The sequence below is a fragment of the Carlito syrichta genome, unplaced genomic scaffold (genome assembly GCF_000164805.1).
Source record: "Carlito syrichta isolate Samal-C Ts95f unplaced genomic scaffold, Tarsius_syrichta-2.0.1 Scaffold120630, whole genome shotgun sequence".
In the NCBI taxonomy this organism is placed as follows: Eukaryota; Metazoa; Chordata; class Mammalia; order Primates; family Tarsiidae; genus Carlito; species Carlito syrichta.
This window is the reverse complement of record NW_007064726.1, coordinates 122,216-129,753: the sequence shown is the minus strand read 5'-3', so window position 1 is coordinate 129,753 and position 7,538 is coordinate 122,216.

Below are 7,538 nucleotides of genomic sequence, written 5' to 3'. Positions count from 1 at the left end.
TCAATCTCTCACTCACATTTAAAGCTTTGGCTCTGATGTTGCAAATGACACATCTGTTCATATCCATTGGCCAAGGCATGCCACCTGGCTAAGCCCAAGGTTAATGAGGTGAGGATAAATACTCCTCCCGAATGATGCATAACTAAGTCACATGAATATGAGTAAGAAGGTATGATACTCTCACTAAGGAAAATACACCATTGGGACCAGCACACAATCTCCCACACCATGGCATTTTTTCCCCAGTTGTTTTAGATCAGACTTCCAAGAAGCAGAGAATAAGATAGAGATTCCTGGTCAAGTGATTTACTGAGGGACAGATCTCAAGAGAAACCTGTATGGAAGGAAGGGAGATGGATAGGACAGAATAAAAGGCTAAAGCAAAGATGTGATTTCACCTGAGATCTAGCTGCTGCCTGATCCCACGGGGATCTGGAATATGCATGGCTCCACAGTGTTGCCCTTCCTTGAGGAAGGGATTTGGACTTTTATGTGTCTGTGCACACCAGTTTTTGGCTCCAGGCCACTTCTAAGGGGGTGGGAGGAGAGGTGACTGCTTTCAATTCAGAGAACTTCTATGGAGAAGGGCACAGCTGTGAAGTCTTAGCAGATAATGCTTATTGCACCTGGAGGATGGGCATTCTAGCCTAGTAAAGGGAATCTGGATAGTATACCAAAAGCATCTATTATAATACCTATCTTGCATTGCTGAATGTGCATGGTTTTCACATTGTGTTTGCTCTATCCAAGCACAGCTTCTCCAAGATTCTTTCTGGTCACAAATTTGGGAACACGCACAGGAGAAGTGATAGAGGGATAAGGCCATAACTGATACTCATAAACTCCCTTCCTGATCACCAAATATAAATTTCCCTCCCCTTCAACTGCCACTTTGTTTCTTCATTTTTGAGTTGTGATCTCATTCCGTCGCCCAGGCTGGGGTGAATGGCACACTCGTGGACACCCCAGCGTCGACCCTGCTGAGCTCCAACGACCCTTCCGCCTCAGCCCTTCAAGTAACTGGAAACTACAGGCATGTGCTACCATGCCCAGCGAATTTTTTTTGTTTGTTTTGATTTATTTGTAGAGGTGAGGTCTCGCCAAGTTGCCTGGGCTGGTCTTGAACCCGCAGGCTCAGGGCATCCACTCGCCTTGGCCTCCCAAAGTGCCGGGATTACAAACTGAGCCACCAAGCCCGACCCACTTTGTTAATTTAGATGGATTGTTTATTGGCAGAACCAAGACCCTCATCTCTGAAAGGTCTTAGTTTATGATTAACTTGCTTTTATCAGTTTATAACTAAACTGATTTGCAGTTAAAACTAAACATGGGCCCAGGTTCGGTGTCTCAGCCTGTAATCCCAGCACTTTGGGAGACTGAAGCGAGTGGATTGCCTGAGTCTGTGGGTTCGAGACCAGCCTGGGCAACTTGGTGAGACCTCGTCTCTACAATTAAAAAAAAATTAGCCAGATGCGGTAGCGCTTGCCTGTAGTTCGGCTAGTCGGAAGGCTGAGGTGGAAGGATTGCTGGAGCCCAGCAGGTCTATGCTGGGGTGGCCATGAGAGTGCATGGCACTGCACTCCAGCCTGAGCAAAGGTGTGAGACTCCAACTCAAAAAAAATTTAAAAGAAAAACAAACAAACAAAAAACTAAACACGGGAATATCAAAGAACTCACCCAATGAGTTATCTGAGCATAAAACATATTCCTCCCTATGTCCATTATGTAGCAGCAATCCTATCTCCTCCTTACAATCAGAATCACTTACTCCTACTAGTATGGTAACCACTTTCCAGGCCCGCTGGTCTATGAACATGAGAATCCTTACGTTATCAGCTAGTAGCCATAGGTTTAAGTTTAATGGGACTTCTGCTGGGTCCCCTGTGAGAACTAGAACCTCTAGATCCATAAAGCCTAAGATAGCAGAAAGGACGAATTCCTGGGTTGGTGTCTGGGAGTGGTAGTAAAGAAAGTCACTCTTAATTCCACCTCATATTTCTAGATCCACGCGGGCATTGCACCATATAAGGGTGTCAGTCTTGGTTGCACACCACCTGAAGGATAGAGCTCCATTTCTGTTTCTATAAGGCCAGCAATTTTTGGAATGTGCATTAGGTGATAGAATCAGTAGATCCCATGGTTATGTGCCCACTGACACACCTCTTTTGGTTTGAAGCAATGTTAATACAGGCTCCCATGTCAGTTATATAGGATAATTTATTTATTTTATTTATTTTATTTTGTTTTATTTTATTTTATTTTTTGAGACAGAGCTTCACTCTGTCACCCAGGTTGGAGTGCAGTGCCACCATCATAACTCACTGCAGTTTTGAATTCCTAGGCTCAAGGAATCCTCCTAGCTCAGCCTCCCAAGTAACTAGGATTACAGATACATGTCAACACATCTGGCTAATTTTTAAAATTGCTTCTGTAGAGGTGAGGCCTTGCCATGTTGTCCATGTTGGTCTTAAACTCCTAGCTTCAAGTGATCCTCCTAGCTTGGTCTCACAAGGTGTTGGGATTACAAGCATGAGCCACTGCACCTGGCCAATATCAGATAATTGTTGAGTCCTTGTATAATGATGTTGTCTAAGGCTTTGCTGGCAAGAAAGGTAAACCCAGAGCTTGAATATGTGTTAATCCCAATCAGGATGAACTTTCACTTTTTCTGTAAGGGAAGAATTATGATGTAATCATTTTATCACTAAGTGACTGACTGGCTTCCTCCAGGGATGGTGCTATATCAAGGGCTTAGTGTTGATCTCTGTGCAAAGGTTCTCTATCATTACATGAGTCTGGTGATACAGAACATTCGCACACAAGTCAGGCAAAGCAGATTTATGACTCGTAGATGGGCAGTAAGTCCCCAAAACAAAAGCCTAGGACCCATGATGAGCTGGTTCAACAAGCCTCAGGAAAGCTTCCCAGGGAAGATGAAGTCTTGTCTGCACATACTCTATATTGCACTGTAGTTGAGGGATCTTGAAAGCACTCTGACCTGGGTTTTATACCCCTGGTGCCACTGGGACCACCAAGCACAAACATTGCAGAATATCCTGTTCTAGAAGAAATGAGGATATAGCCTTGGCTGTTCTGAAAAGTTCCTTCTTATCTCAGGACATTGCATTCTTGGTACATCCTTCAGTTATCCTGATGATTACAAGTGAGAGAGGAGAAAGCTGGTTGGCCAAGGCTATCAGAGACATGTCCTCCTACACTCCGTTGCTGGCAACTTGGACATTCAGCATGGAAATAGCTAGATCAGCCTTTGTGAGAGGGAGGCCATGCTTTTGAACCTCTGTATAGCCTTTATCTCTACTACGAAGGCTACTCTTAACATAAGCCTATCTTTGGAATAACTGAGGCCAGAGACTGGCTAACATCTGTGGGCTGAGTCATCCTATCTACTTGTTTACTAGCACTTCTTTAGTGGTAGAGCTCTCTGATACACACTGTGACACATGAATGCTCACAGTTCATGTCCACTCCTATAGGTACACTCTAAACCTCTGTAGGTTTCCTTGCCCCTGGTCTTATAAGCTTTCTTTTTTCTAGGCACCTGATCCACCAACTAGGGCATTTGCTAAGACTATATGTATCTTAGTCTTGACCTTGGCCACTTCTCTCGGCATACAAAATGAATGTCCAGAATGAATGAATTCATCTCTCACTGTTGCTTTTCAGGCTCATCCCTGGATAGGGCTGTAGTGCAAGAGGAGCAGTTTGTGACTGTACCAATATACTAGGTTGATCTATCCATAAAACCAATGTGGTTTGTTCCTTCTGTCTTAAATGATGAGAAAGAGCTTCCATAGCATCACAGGTGTGAGCTGAGGAGGAAGCACCGAGGTAGCAATGACTGAACCTCCTGTTTGTGCCATTTACTTCTGCCTACTGGACTTGCTTCAGCCCAATGCTAAATGTACTGCTTCTGTCTTAATGATGGATAGCTACCGGATCCACAGAACCTTGTGAATTTGTGAATGTAACAGCACCACACTCATAACAAGTAGTTTTGATGACATGGTCACTTGATGTCCCAGGGTCAGAGGCTCAGTCTCTAACAGGGCCCAATATTGTGCTAGGGCCTACTTTTTGAGTGCTGTAGAGTTCTTTTCTGCAGATGGCGTGGTTTTCCCAGGAACTCTACAGTTTGTGTTGTAGCTTTTCTGTGGGGCCCCTTGCTGGATACTCTTTGTGACCTCTTTATCTAGGTAGATAATACTAGAGATACTAGATAATAATACCCCTAGTATCAGGGAATTTGTTGATCATGTGGTCTAAGCATCAAGGTTGATTATATTAAGATAGAGACTTTTCTTGCAGTATATCACCCAATAAGAGTCATAGGGCTACGCTCAAGATAGACCATGCTGTCTTAAAAACCAAGGGTCCAATTAGGTGTTTTGCCTTTTCTCAGTGGTAGCTAGTACAAGGTGTAATACATTGTCTCTTACTTTGAAAGCATATCACATTAAGCCCCAGAAACTGGGTCCCTAATGTTTCGTAGGTTTCATTTTTTATCCTGTGGAGTGCTTGTATCTTACTAAGGCACTCAGAACATTTGCCACTTCTTGTCATTCAGAAATAATTAACACAATGTCATTAATACATTGAACCAGTAGGTCTTCCACAGAATGTCCAGATGATTCACACTGTGACAGACTTCTGGGGATTCACAATCTTTGGGGAAGACCATGGACATATACTACTAGTTATTCCTTAGAAATAAGTACTGCTTCTGAATATCCTTCTTGACGGGTATTGAAAAGAATGTATTTGCCAGCTCGGTCGTCACAAATTATACCAGACACTATACTTATGTGGTCTAACAAAGACAGCACATCTGGCATATTAGCTATAATTGGGACTGTTACTTGGTTAAGTTTATGGTAGTCTAGTGCTATATGTCATAATGCACCCAGTTTTTCCAAGAGCCAGATTGAAACATTTTGTGGAGACATGGCATTGTCCTTAGTATGCAATATACGTTTGGATTTACTTTATTGACCAAGATATAGAGAAAATTCAGAAATTTTCATTTTTTCCCTTTATTGTTGTACATGTGATAGTATACAATAAGATACAAATATGAGGATTTTTCTACCTGCTAGGTATGTCTGTTATGAGTATATATTTGAAGCAGGACCCTTCTGGGAGTGCAGGCAAAGGATGAGTATATATTTGGGAACGGAAATGGAAAAGGGATTACGGAGTCCATGTACCTAAGGGGATCCCCTGTGGGATAGATGATTTGGGCTAGGACTCCATTTATTACCTGGCCCTCATAATCTCCAGTTCTTTTTTTTTGTTTTTCTTTTGAATTGGAGTCTCACTCTGTCACCTAGGCTGGAGTGTAGTGGTGGGCTCACAGCCACGCCAGCATCGACCCTCTGGGCTCAGGCGAGTCTTCCACCTCGGCCTTCTAAGTAGCCAGAACTACAGGCGTGTGCTACCATGTCCGGCTAATTTTTGATTTATTGTAGAAATGAAGTCTCACCAGGTTGCCCAGGCTGTTCTTGAACCCATGGGCTCAGATAATCCCCTCACCTCAGCCTCCCAAAGTGCTTGAGCCACTGTGCCCAGCCAAATCTCTAATTTTAATAATTTGGACATGATGACCCTTTGAGTTCCTATCAGTAACAGCTCAGACGGTGTAATCAAGGGCTTTTGAAAGATCTGAATAGTTTTCTTTCTCTCTTTTGCATTTACCTGTGCAAATGGCTACAGTTGTCTTTGGAGGACAACCTGGGGCAATCATGGGGCATACTTGCTCTGGTGCTGCAAGTCTTTCCTTCTGGGAATCCAGTCTTTCTTTCTTTTTTTTTTTTGAGTTGGAGTCTCACTCTGTCGCCCAGACTGGAGTGCAGTGGCCGCTCCCGGCTACCGCAGCCTCACCTGCTGGGCTCCGGCGATCCTTCCGCCTCAGCCTTCCAAGTAGCCGGAATTACAGGCGTACGCTGCCACGCCGGCTGATTTTTTGATTTATTGTAGAGATGAGGTCTCGCTGCCCAGGCGAGTCTCGAACCCGCGGGCTCAGGCAATCCACTCACAGTCTTTCTTTCTATGGATAGATTTTAGTTTGAGAATTGGCTCAGGTCTGGAAAATGAGCAAGTGATTGTGACTTTTCATTGGAGTTGCTGCCCTCATCCTTCTGCTTACCCAGCTTTGATTTAAAAACCAACAACTATATATTACACAGTCCCTTTGTTGGCCGTCTATCTATCTTGCCCTTAGAAACTTTGTGTTCCCTTGGCTCTCTCTGTATATCCTTGAGGATCAGACCTTCCTGGCTACCATTCCAGCTTTGTTGACTGTTTATGCAATTTTGTTTACCTGTTTCTGAAGTTAAGTGTTGTCTCCTGACCTCTGCCATCCCACTGGTACCAGGAAATGCCGACATCAGACCCACCTACAGAGGACAGTCATTATCTAACTTCTGAACAACGCTGGTGCTTTCTTTACCAGCTATTCCTAACTGCCTTGGGAGACAGAATGTTCTCTGGGCTCTCATGAAAAACATGGACAGGTAATACATTCTCTGGTCGATTCGGTAGATCCATTTTAAATGCCCACTTTTCTGAAATTTTTGATTCCTTCTTCCATAATCTACCCCATCTGTGCTGTTATGTAATTAATTTGCTGTTGACAATCATGTCTTCCAGGCCCATCCCAGCTGTTATGGCCCCCAGTTCAGTTAATTTAGCAGCCATTACTGGAAATTGTGTTACAGAATACCTTAATACTGACACACTCTCCCTCATCTAAGTTTATATCTTATTCTTCTTGATCTGCTATCTTCATGGTCCATTTCTGGCATTTTCTCTCAATTCCTGCTGGTACATTTACCCAGGTATGTTCCATTAGTGTCAAGGTTCTTTTCTGCCTTAGCAGGCCCAGAACTTCCTCAGGCAGGTCAAGCTGAGATTGGACACTAATTATAAGACTGATGACCATATCTATAATTATTATTTCCATTGTATCTTTCAAACAACAGAGCTATTACTTAAGCCAGAGGAGAAATGGAACAAGTGTTGTCTTAGAAAGCACTTGCCTTCTCTGAACTTCTGAGTGATATTCAAGTAAGGATGAGAAACTCTGACTGTCTTCTAGCAAGGAGGGATGACTCACTTCTGTCTATTCAGAGTGTTCAAGGAAAATTGGTAGTTCAAGGTTCTCAAGTGCATCCATCCAGATATGCTCATCCCATGCCTTAGTGACACATTTCTTCTCTATCAGGGACTAACTTTGACATTAGAAGATTTTCTAAGGCTTAAAATTCAACTTTTTCTGAAGTTTTACAACTTTTACAATTAGGTTTGATTTTGGATCAGCTGACCCTCTGGCTACCGTAGAAGAGAGTCTCTTTCAATAGTGTCAAGATGATAATTGGATTTTATACTTTGAAATCAGCATGAAATGAAAAATCACCCGGAACCTATCTGATTCTCTTTCTTCAATGCATCAATGACACTCGGCAACAGTTATCCAATTTCACTATCTATAATTATTATTTCCATTGTATCTTTCAAACAAC